The 12998-nt window shown below is 43.4% G+C and overlaps 1 long non-coding RNA gene across 2 annotated transcripts in view; it reads right to left on the bottom strand.

Annotated features, from left to right (window-relative positions):
- Nucleotides 1–8366: 8366 nt before the first annotated feature.
- LOC140730128 (uncharacterized) overlaps nt 8367–12998 on the bottom strand; it is a 57937-nt gene continuing 53305 nt past the window's right edge. For both annotated transcript variants that reach the window (XR_012099521.1, XR_012099522.1), the window contains one exon: nt 8367–8565. This is a non-coding gene — a long non-coding RNA (uncharacterized lncRNA). The remainder of the gene's footprint in view (nt 8566–12998) is intronic.

Here is a 12998-nt window from a genome sequence, read left to right on the forward strand (position 1 = left end):
AGTACTTATTGTTAAGGGGAACAGCCACAGGGGTACTCTCCACTACCTGGCACCCTCCCTTCCCTCTCCTGATGGTCACCCACTTATCTGTCTCCTGTGACCCCGGGGTGACTACCTGCCTGTAGCTCCTGTCTATCAACTCCTCACTCTCCCTAAAAAGCCGAAGGTCATCAAACTGCAGCATCCAGTTCCCTAACTCAGACTCTAAGGAGCTGCAGCTCGATGCACCTGGCACAGATGTGGCCATCAGGGAGGCTGGAAGTCTCCCGGACATCCCACATCTGACACCCAGAATAGAAAACTGGCCTCACAGTCATACCCAATATTCTAATGCGCCGAGCTCCTTTTTAAAAACTCTTCTCCCTGACCTGTGCGAAGCTCTCTCTCTCTCGTCGAATTGATTGGTCTGCCACTAATGCACTGAGCCTCAGGAAATGCTCCTTTATTAAACTTTTCTCCCCAACCTGAGCAAAACTCTCTCTGTCTATGAATCGATAGGTTGTATGAGTCACCAAATCATGGCTGAAAGAATATTATAGCTGGGAACTTAATGTCCAAGGATAGACATTGTACCAAAAGGACAGGCAAGTCGGCTGAGGGGGTGACATGGCTCTGTTGGTAAAAATGAAATCAAATCATTATAAAGTGGTGACATAGAATTGGAAGATGTTGAATAGTTGTGGGTAGAGCTAAGGAACTGCAAGAGTGAAAAGACCCTGATAGGAGTTATATACAGACCCCCAAACAATAGTAAGGATGTGGTCTACAAGTTACAATGTGGTATTGAAAATGCACGCCAAAAGGGCAATGTTACGATAGTCATGGGGAATTTCAATATGCAGGTAGATTGGGAAAATGAGCCTGGTGCTGGATCCCAAGAGGAGGAGTTTCAAGGTGCCTATGAGATGGCTTTTTGGAGCAGCTCATGGTTGAGCCCACTAGGAGATCAGCTGTTCTGTATTGGGTGTTGTGCAATGAACCAGAATTGATTAAAGAGCTTAAGGTGAAAAAACACTTAGGGGAAAAGTGATCGTAACATGATCAAATTCACCCTGCACTTTGAGAAAGGGAAGCTAAAGTCAGATGTATCAGTATTACGGTGGATTAAAGGTAATTACAAATGCATGAGAGAGAGAGGAGATGGCCAGAATTGATTGGAAAATAACACTGGCAGGAATGACAGCAGAGTAGCAATGGCTGGAATTTCTGTGAGCAATTCAGAAGGCACAGGACATCCCAAAGAGGAAGAAGTATTCTAAAGGAAAGATGACACAACTGTGGCTAACAAGAGAAGTCAAAGCCAACAAAACAGCTAAAGAGAGGGCATATAATAGAGCAAAAATTAGTAGGAAGTTAGAGGATTGGGAAGCTTTTACAAACCAACAGAAGGCAACTAAAAGTCATAAAGCTAGCCAATAATATTAAAGAGGATACAAAAAATTTCTTCAGATACATGAAGTGTAAAAGAAAGGCAAGAGTAGATATTGGACTGCTGGAAAGTTAGTATATGGGGTCAAGGAAATGGCGGGTGAACTGAATAAATATTTTGCATCAGTCTTCACTGTGAAAGTCACTAGCAGTACATCAGAATTTGAGAATGTTAGGGTGAAGAAGTGTGGGAAGTTGCCATTACTAGGGAGAGGGTTCTTGGGAAACTAAAAGATCTGAAGGTCTGACCTTTATGCCCCTATATCTTATAGTCTTATGGCCTTGGAGGGAGTTCAGTATATATCAGGGCTTAGAGAATAAGTGAAGAGATCAGGTTGCATAAACTTGGTGCTACAAGGGGGCGTTGGGAGTGGACCCAAGTGCAGGACACAGACACTGAGGTAGTATAAACAGAACAGTGTTTATTGATAGATACTTGGAAGGCCAGGGAGCGAGGATTAAATGTCAACATGGATGTAAACATTGGATAACAAACTGGTGAAACCTGGACTAGGAATTAGACTTGGAACTTGGACTTGAACATGCCTTGGACTCGACTTGGACTAGGAACCTGGACTTGGACTTGACTCAGACTCAGACCCAGGACCTCGGCTTGCACTCGGAACTGGGACCTCGGCTTAGACTCGGAACTTAGACCTTGGCTTGCACTCGGAACTGGGACCTCGGCTTAGACTCGGAACTTAGACCTTGGCTTGCACTCGGAACTGGGACCTTGGCTTAGACTCGGAACTTGGACCTTGGCTTGCACTCGGAACTGGGACCTTGGCTTAGACTCGGAACTTGGACCTTGGCTTGCACTCGGAACTGGGACCTCGGCTTAGACTCGGAACTTGGACCTTGGCTTGCACTCGGAACTGGGACCTCAGCTTAGACTCGGAACTGGGACCTCGGCTTAGACTCGGAACTTGGACCTTGGCTTGGACTTGGAAGTTGGATCTTGACTTGGACTTGAAACTCGGACCATGAGATTGGACTTGGACCACAAAAAGACAGAACACCCAACTCAGAGTAGCGTCAAATGGCCGGACCTACTCGGCTGGAAAGGACTTGGACAACGAGGAGACAAAACCACATAATGACAGTCCATTGGTATCTTTGCTCAGAGTGGCAGCAACCGGCCAGCAAGTCTCAGCCGGCCACGAAAACGACAGAATTCGTACCTTACTCGGAGCTGCGGCAAAGCAGCCGGCAACTCAGCTGGACACGAAAATGACTGAATTCGCTAAGCAGCCACAGGCACCGAATCAACTAGAATCCACGATTCTCGGCGGTTCCGGGATGAGCATAGCCGTAGTGGCTACGGTGAGATGACTGTCTTCTGGTGACTGGTTTCCAGTGACGTGCTTCTGGTGACGATCCAGCATTGAATAGCTGTCCATGATCCTTCTAAGCTGCCGGTTCAAAATGAGGATCAGGTGCCTTAATCAAGGCACCCAACGGAACATGGGGAGAAAGAAATAACTGGAATGAGGAATCTACTGACCGGACCATGACACTTGGCTTTTCCTGCCTGGATTGAGAAGGATGAGGGCTGTGATAATCAATGCAAGAAATATGATGAAAGGAAAATGATCTTTAACTAACTCATTAACAACATACCCCTTTTATAATATCAGAATGTGGCTACTCTTGGGTGATTCCCAATGTTCATCTCCACTCATGGTTCCTCAGATATTGAAGCAAAGTCAAATCAAGTCATTTATTATCATTAACTATATATATATATATATATATATATAATGTATATAGAAATGAGACAAAGTTTCTCTGAACCAGGATGTAAAGCACAGTAGTATACATAACACATGATAACTTAAGGATAAAGTGAGATTGATTCCTGAAATAGCTCTTCTTCTTCTTCGGCTGTCCATCTATTTCAGTGTTGACTGAGGACCAGCAGTTCCCATGCTGCAAGTCTCCTGTCTCCATGCCACCAATGTTGTCCAAGGCAAGGGCACCAGGCCGATACAGCTTGGCAGAGAGACAGTCATCGCAGAGCAATGTGTGGGTAAGTGCCTTGCTCAAGGACACAACACACTGCCTCAGCTGAGGCTCGAACTAGCGACCTTCAGATCACTAGACCAATGCCTTAGCCACTTGGCTGCACGCCAACACTCCTGAAGCAGCAGGAGGAAGCATTAAGTAGACTGTATCTGTTACATTTCCTAGTCCAGTGATCACATTGAACAATAAACCAATAAGGGCCTCGATGTTTGTTCTGCACAGCACCAAGAATCTTAAAATAAAGGGCTGACAAGTCAAGACTGAAATGAGAATAGTTTCTCCACTCATGTGAATGTATCTTTGGAACTGTATTGTCAAGAGGGCCCTGGAGAGTCTGGTTCTGAAAATATTTAAGAGTCTGATAGATATGTTTTTTAACATTCAAGGGGGTACTGAGAATAATTGGACTCTGTAAAAGGATATGACCAGATTGAATGAATGTGTGAAAACTTGGCAAATGGATTTCAATGCAGGAATGTGAGATTGTGCACTTTGGAAAGAGGAATGTAATTCAGGCTATTATTTAAATGGAGAGAGATTGCAGAAGAGCAAGGCACAGAGAGACCTGGGCATTCTCGGTATGAATTACACTAAGTTAGAGGCAGGTACAGCATGTGGGGAGGGAGGCAATTGGCATATTTCCCTTGATTGCAAAATGGTTGGAGTTTAGAAACAGGGAAGTATTAGTCCAGTTATACAGATACTAGTGAGTACTGGCTAAGCAGGTGTATGGTGTATTGGTCCCCGTTAGTCAGTGGATTGAATTCAAGAGCCACAAGGTAATGTTGCAGCTGGTTAGGCCACACTTAGAATATTGTGTTCCGTTCTACACACGTCCTCATTGTTATAAGGATGTGGAAGCTTTAAAGAGGGTGCAGAGCAGATTTTCCAGATGTTACCTGGACTAGAGGTATGCCTTATGAAGACAGGTTGAGCTAGTTAGGGCTTTACACTTTGGAGTGAAGGAGACTGAGAGGTAACTTGACAGACGTGTACCTGATGATAAAAGGCACAGATAGAGTGGATAGCCAGAGACCTTTCCCCAGAGCAAAAATGGCTAACAGAAGGGGCAATGGAGGAAGGTATTGGGGAGATGTCAGAGGTGAGTTCTCTATATACAGAGTGATAGATGCATGGAAAACCCTGTCAGTGGTGGTGGTAGAGACAGATACATTACAGGCTCTGTATTTTGCAAATCCCATATTCTTTTGTCTTAGTTCTTGAATCAATAGTCTCATTTTCTCACTGCATCCAGATTGACCAGACGATCTGCCAGAACATATTGCCATAGTCACTTTGGGTTTCATCCCATCAGAGACACATCTCTACCCCACCCTTCCCTTATCAACTTTCTTCTGTCCCCGTCCCACTCTCTGACCTGAAACATTGACTCTGTTTCTCACCCTACAGTTGTAGCCTGACCTATTGAGTTTTGCCAACATTTTTTTTTGTTTCATTCTCTCCATTGATGGTGGCTGAACAAATGTGTGTTACCAAGCTTTGGTTGCAATCAAAGTTCAAAGTAAATTTTACTATCAAAGTAAATATATTTGACCATATACAATCCCGAGCTTCATTTTCTAACAAATCCACAGAATAATAACTGTAACAGAATCACAGAAATACCACTCAACTAGGCTGTACAAACAGAGTGCAGAAGACAACAAACCGTACAAATGCAAAAGAAGAAGCAATAATAGTAAATAAATTAGCAATAAGTATCAAGAACATGAGACAGGGACCAGAAAGTGAGTCCACTGTTTGTAGGAACATTTCAATGAAGGGGCAAGTGAAGTTGAGTGAAGTTATACCCTTTGGTTCAAGAGCCTAATGGTTGAGGGGTAGTAACTATTCCTGAACCTGGTGGCTCCTGAGGCTCCTGTACCTTCTTCTTGATGGCAGCAGTGAGAAGTTATCTAGATATTTTCTCTATCATCTAGAGAAAGCAAAAACCTTACTCACCATTGATGCTTTTAATGAAATTTTCTTTTGAAGTATCCATCTTCCTGAAGGCAGCATTTTTCCTTATACAAGTCACAGAAAACTACAAAACAGAGACAGGCCATTCAGCCCATCTAGTTTGTGCTGAACTATTATTTTGCTTCGTGCCATTGACCTTCCTTGTGTATGATTCATCTGTCAGCAGTAAAATAGTGCCCTTATCAACTCAAATTACTGCTTCCTAAAATCTTCTGTATAAGGAACCAATCAACAGGTGACATCAGAGCCCGTCTCTTCACTCATACCCTCACAACACACGTGGAGGTTATGTACAAGTAAGAGGATGTACAATTTTTCTTCTGGCAGCTATGGAGTAGTGTCACAACAACCTTGCACCCAGCATCAGCGTGACCAAAGAAATGATTGTGGACTTCAGGAAGGAGAAACCATGAAAAGATGCCCTGGAACTCATTGAAGGGTCGGCACTGGAACAGCTTCAGGTTCCTGGGTGTCAACATCTCAGATGACCTATCCTGAGATCAACATATTGATGCAATCACAATGAAGACATGCCAGTGGCTACACTTCACCTGCAGATTTGATATGTCACCAAAGACAAGCAAATTTCTACAGAGGTACAGTAGAGAGCTTTCTGACTGGTTGCATCATCATCATCATCATCATCATCTGGAATTCCAGTTGCCAATGCATATGATAGCAAGGGTCTTCAGAAGGTCATAGACTCAGCCAGCTCCACTAAGCCTCCCCACCGTCAAGAAAATCTTCAAAAGGCGGTGCCTCAAGAAGATGACATTAAGAAACCTCACCATCTGGGATATGTCCTTTACTCATTACTACCATCAGGGAGGAGGAGAGGAGTAAGAGGATCCACACTCAACATTTTAGTAACAAGCTCTTCTCTTCTGCTATCAGATTTCTCAGCAGTCTACTAACCCATGAATGCTACTCTTGTGCACTATTTATTTATTTTTGTTTGTTTGTAACTTGTAATATTTGGTTATGCTTACTCTGTACTTCTGCTGCTAGAAAACAACAAAATGACAAATATCAGTGACAATAAATCTGATTCATATTCAGAGTTAACAGTGCATTTTGCGGTCATTAGTCATGGTGTGAGTCTCTTAATGGATTTTCCATCACATGTTGATCGAGATCTTCTTCCTAATTTCTTATCCCTCAACAGTTAGGTTCTTGCCCCATCATTGAGCTGCTCCCACAAAATATGGACTCACTTTCAGGGATTCCTCATCTTATGTTCTTGATATTTAATGCTTATTTATTATTATTGTTGTTGTTGTTGTTATTATTATGATTATTATTATTAATAATAATTCTTTCTTTTTGTATTTGCGCAAGTTTGTTGACTTTTGAATGCTGACTGAATGCACAAATTAGCTCAGTCTTTCATTGATCCTAAGATGGTTATTATTCCATTATGGATTTATTGAGTATGCCCAAAAAAATGAATCTCAGGGTCATATATGGTGATATATATGTATTTAATAATAAATTTATTTTGAACTTTGAGCGTTTTAATTTTTCCTGCTGTTTCTGTTGATGGGGACATGTGACATATTGTAAGCTTCCTCTGTTGTATCACTAATTCTGAGTTTCAGTATGTACATGGAACCATAACATAAGACCATAATACGTAGGAGCAGAATTAGGCCATTTGGCCCATCCAATCTGCTCCTCCATTCCAGCATGGCTGAGTTATTATCTCTCTCAACTCCATTCCCCTGCCTTCTCCTCATAATCTTTGAAGCCTTAACTAATATACCCAATGACTTGGCCTCGAAAGCTGTCCAAGGCAATGAATTCCACAGATTCACCACCCTCGGTGAAAGAAGTTCCTCCTCATCTCAGTTCTAAATAGATGGTCTTCTATTCTGAGGCTGTGCTCTATGGTCCTGGACTCCCCCAGTATAAGAAACATCCTCTCCACATCCTCTCTATTTGGGATTTCAATACTCGATAGATTTCAATGAGATCCCCCATCATTCATATAAACCCCAGCAAGCACAGGTCCAGAACATCAAATGCTCTCCATGCGTTAACCCTTCCATTCCTGGGTTCATTTTTGTGAATCTCCACTAGATCGTCTCCAATGCCCGCACAATATTTCTTAGCTAAGAGGCCCAGATCTGCTCGCAACACTTTTAAAGCTTCAGCATTATATCCTTGTTTTTATATTCCAGTCCTCTCAAAATGAGTGCTGACATTGCACTTGCCTTCCTCACCACTGACTCAGCTGGAAGTTAATATTTAGGAAATCCTGCACAAAGGCTCCCAAATCCCTTTGCACCTCTGATTTTTGAATTTTCTCCCCGTTTACAAAATAGTCTATGCCTTTATTCCTTATACCTATGTGCATAAACATACACTTCCCTACAGTACATTCCATCTGCCATTCTCCAAATCTATCTAAGTCCTTCTGCAGACTCCCTGCCTTCTCAACATTGCCTACCCCTCTACCTATCTTTGTATTGTTGGCAAACTTGACCACAAAGCCACCAATTCCTTCATCGAAATCACTGATATATAACATGAAAAAAGCGGTTCCAAAACTGACCCCTGCAATACACCATTAGTCACCGACAGCCAACAAGACCAGGTCCCCATAATTCACACTGTTTGCTTCTTGCCAGTCAGCCAATCTTCCATCTGTGCTAGTGAACCCCCTTTTTTCTCGGGCATCCAAGGAACCGGCTCGTTAGCCCTCGCTGGCAGTTTCCCATCTCAGTGCAGTGAAACCTGCTGTTCTCTGGCATTGTAGGTCTAGGGAATACACACTCCAGTCCTGCCAAATCCGTGAGATTGGAATGTCTCTCCCACCCAAGACCCGGTTTGTGTGAATGCTGTGTGAGTTGCTCATCAACCGGAAATAACAGACCACACACTGCTTATAATTAAAGGAAATTTATTTATGTATATTAAATTAACTACAGAGTTAGTAAAGAAAAGAAAGCAAAAACCAAAAAGGGCCTATTCTAATTAAACATTCAAATGTGCACAGGTTGGAGCTCAAATCTTCCAAAAATCATATTCACCGATCCTCAGTCGACTCCCGCACCTGGCTCCATCGAATCACAGACCCCACTGGATTGAATCCTATGACTGGTTCTCTCCAGCATCTTCTCTCTTCATCTCCTGCCAACCAAAGAGCAAAGCTCACACCGCTGTCAGGCGCAAACAAAACTCCGCTTCCCCAGCCTTTTCTCTTGATTGGATGGCTCACATTCCAAAACACCTGCTATCTCTAACCATAACCTAAACACTGTTTGTGCAGAAAGACCATTAAATAAAATACCCTGCAACATTAGCCATGAAACCTTTACCTGGGCATTACACTAGTATCTTTCCTCTAAAACCATGAGTCCCAGCATACCAGACAGTGATGCAGCCTGTCAGAATGCTCTCCATGGTACATCTACAGAAGTTCTCGACTGTTTTAGTTGACAAATCAAATCTCTTCAAAACCCAAAACAGCCTTCTTTATAGCTGTATCGATATGTTGGGACCAGGTTAGATCCTCAGAGATCTTGACACCCAGAAAATGGAAATTGCTCACTCTCTCCACTTCTGATCCCTTTATGAGGATTGGTTCATGTTCCCTCATCTTACCCTTCCTGAAGTCCACAATCAGCTCTTTGAAATTGGCATTGAGTACAAGGTTGTTGCTGTGACACCACTTGTCTAGCTGGTATATCTCACTCCTGTACGTCCTCTCATCTCCTTTGCTTGGAGTTGCCAGTACCATATCCCAATGAGCTCCTGGCCTGGGGAATCGTGTTGACTGGGACTCCCTCACTCAGGTCATTGGAATGTTTAAGGTGTAGCCAAGGTGAAACCACTGGCCATGGACTTTATAGAATTGCATTATCACTTCTTCTTCAATAGGCTCTAGAAAGATACAACTTCCTGTGTTTTGTAGGTACCTTTTGAGATCCATCAACATTAATTTGTGAATCATTTGCAATACCATTACAGCTGCATGATATACCTATCAGGACATATTTGTAATTCCCTAAAACCAACAGGCCCCTGGACCTGCTTGGATAACTTCACTCATCTCAACATTGAACTGTGTCCTCAACCTACATTTTCAAGCACTCTGCAACTCATTTTCATAATATTACTTACTTATTTTCATATTTGCACAATTTTTCTTCTTTTGCAGTGTTTATGTATAATTCTTTATAAATTCTATTGTATTTCTTCATTTTCTTCATAAATGTTTGCAAGTAAATGAATCTCAAGGTAGTATATGGTGACACATTTGTGCTTTGATAATAAATTTACTTTGACTTTTGTACTGGGCCTCTGACTTACAATGATATGGTGGTCTGTTTCTAGCAGAGTGCTCCCTGTCTCTTTCAGAACTTGTCCAAATGGGAGATTAGGTGTAAGATGAATGGACCCTGGAGCTGAATTTTTCACCAAACCTCACCCTCTCTTCTCTAGCTGTGCAAACTCACTATTGCTCCAGTGAGGAGCAGGATAGAAATCTGGCCACGAAATGAGCTGCTCTTCAATGACATATTTATTCATGTCTGATTGGAGTGCAACTGTAACCGTCCCTTAAAAGCCCTCACATCCAGCTCATGCTTCCAGTAGGAAACTCTCCTTCAGTCTAACAACTTGTTAATGCTAAAAAGGGTCTTTATTTTCTAAACCTCCCAGGGCACAATTTGCTAGCTGTAATGCACTGGAGAAAATTAGCTTCTTCATGGCATAGAACAGGAGTATATATCACCCTCATTAAAACACAATGCATCCATTTTATTCAACTGATTCTGATACTTTTTCAGATGGAGATGTGATTCTTGGCTTGAATATTGAAAAAAATTGCTCACTTTATTGCTGTTTGGAGGTTGTCCTTTTAAACAATTAACATAAATGACATCAGGACACACAATGACACAAGTTTAGTATTTGAGAGGCTGCAAATTAAGTTCTAATCTAACTTATACTTCAGCTAGCTCTCCTTCTTCACTTGAGATTGATAGTTACACCACTGAAAACTTGAAATTGAATTTTTCAATGAATGTGCAACAATATCTGGAGTGAGGTGGTGAGAATAATAAATTAATGTCCATTTTGGGCAGAGTGCTCCCTGTCCCTTTGGGAAATTATTCAAGTGGGACAAAGAAATGGAACAAAGAAAGGGGTTTCCCTTCCTCCACAATCAACACTGCCCTCAACTGTATCTCTTCCGTTTCCCGCCACCCTACCAAGGATAGGGTTCCTCTTGTCCTCACCTACCACCCCACCAGCCTCCACATCCAGCACATACTTCCGCCGTCTCGAATGGAATCCCACCACCAAGCACGTCGTTACCTCCCCCCAACTTTCTGCTTTCCATAGGGATCATTCCTTATGCAACTCCCTTGTCCATTCACCCTCACCACTGATCTCCCTCCTGGCACTTATCCTTACAAGCAATACAAGTGCTATGCTTGCTCCTACACCTCCTCCCTCACTACCATTCATGGCCCCAAACAGTCCTTTCAGACACTTCACCTGTGAGTCTATTGGGGTCATATACTGTGAAAGAGAGGGGATAGGGTGCTCCCGGTGTGGCCTCCTGTATACCGGTGAGGCCCGATGTAGATTGGGAGACCACTTCACCGAGCACCTATGCTCCGTCCAACAGAAGAAGCGGGATCTCCCAGAGGCCACCCATTTTAATTCCACTCCCATTCCCATTCCGATATGTCTATCCATGGCCTCCTCTACAGTCACGATGTGGCCACACGCAGTTTGGAGGAATAGCACTTTATATTCCATCTGGGTAGCCTCCAACCTGATGGCATAAACATCAATTTGTCAAACTTCTGGTAATGTCCTATCCCCTCTCCTTCACAAGTCCCCATCCCTTTTTCCCCCTCTCAGCTTATCTCCTTGCCTGCTCATCACCTCCCTCAGGAGTTCACTTACCAAGTAAATCCTTTTCCAGAACACAGCCTGTCCCAATCCACACTTGCTCGACCTTTTCTACTACCATCAAAATAGGCTTTCTTTTCCAGTTTAGAATCTCAACCGGAGGACCAGACCTATCTTTTTCCATTAAGAGCACAAAATGCAAAGCGTTCCCCTGCACAACCTTCTGTTATACGCCTTGCCTCATTCCTTCATAGTAGATGTGGTATTACACTCTCTCTAATCGGAATTTCTATGTACTGATTAAGGAAACTTACCAATACATATTTGACACACTCTTTCCCATCCAGTCCTTTTACAGTATGGAGGTCCTATATGTGGAAAGCTAAAATCACCTACCTCATGGTTCTTGGCACAGTCTCTGATATTTCTACAAATTTGCATCTCTAAATTCTGCAGACTGCTGGGTGGTCAACAATATAATCCCATTAACGTGCTTATGCCTTTCTTATTCCCCAGTTCTGCCCATGAAGTCTCAGAGGGCAAGCTTTCCATTCTGTCCTGACTGAGCTCTGTCATGACATGTTCCCTGGCTACTAATGCCACCCTTTTAATCCCTCCTGCTCTAACACGTCTAAAACAATGAAACCCCGGAACATGGAACTGCCAGTCCTGCCCCTTCTGCAACCAACTCTCACTAATGGCGACAATGTCATAATTCCATGTGCTGATTCATGCCCTAAGCTCATTCGCCTTTCCTACAATACTCCTCACATTGAAACATATGGAGCTCAGAACATTAGTCCCACCACGCTTGATTTCGTATTTAGGTTTAACAGCATATTTCTCCACCACAGCTCCCCTCTCTGTTCAGGAGCTCCGGTTCCCACGGCCCTGCAACTCTAGTTTAACCCCCTACTAGGATATTAGTCCCCTCCAGTTCAGTTGCAAACAGTCCCTTCTTTTCAGGTCCCACCTTCTCTGGAAGAGAGCCCAATGTTCCGAAAATCTGAAGGTCTCCATCCTTCACCAACTCCCTAGCCAGTATTAAAATGTATGATCTTCCAATTTCTGGCCTTACTAGCACATGGCACTAATAGCAGTCTGAAGATCACATCTTTGGAGGTGCTGTCCTTTAACATAGCTCCCTGAACTCACTTTGCAGAACCTCATTACCCATTCGACCCACGTCCTGACATGGACCAAGGTTTCTGGCTACTCACCCTCCCACTTAAGAACGCTGTAGACTCATTCTGAGATGTCCTGGACCCTGGTACCTGGGAGGCAACATACCATCTGGGAGAGCCTCCTTTCTGTTCTCCTAAGCAAAGAATCCCCTATCATCACAGTTCGCCTATTCTCCCCTCTTCCCTTCTGAGCCACAGAATCAGACTCAGTACCAGAGACATGACAACTCTGATTTTACTCAAATCGGTCCCCCCCCCCCCCCCCCCACTGTATCCAAATCGGTACACCTGATGTTGAAAGGAACAGCCACATGGGTACTCTGCACTGGCTGCCTATCCCCTTCCTCTCTCCTGACGGCCGCCCAGTTACCTATGTCTTGTACTTTTGGTGTAACTATCTCCCTGACTGTCCTGTCTACCAACCCCTCAGCATCCCGAGTTCCAGTTCCAACTCCACAGAACCATGGAACTTTACAGGCCTTTTGGCCCTTCTTGGCTGTGCCGAACCGTTTT

Source organism: Hemitrygon akajei, chromosome 1 (genome assembly GCF_048418815.1).
Source record: "Hemitrygon akajei chromosome 1, sHemAka1.3, whole genome shotgun sequence".
NCBI classification, from domain to species: domain Eukaryota; kingdom Metazoa; phylum Chordata; class Chondrichthyes; order Myliobatiformes; family Dasyatidae; genus Hemitrygon; species Hemitrygon akajei.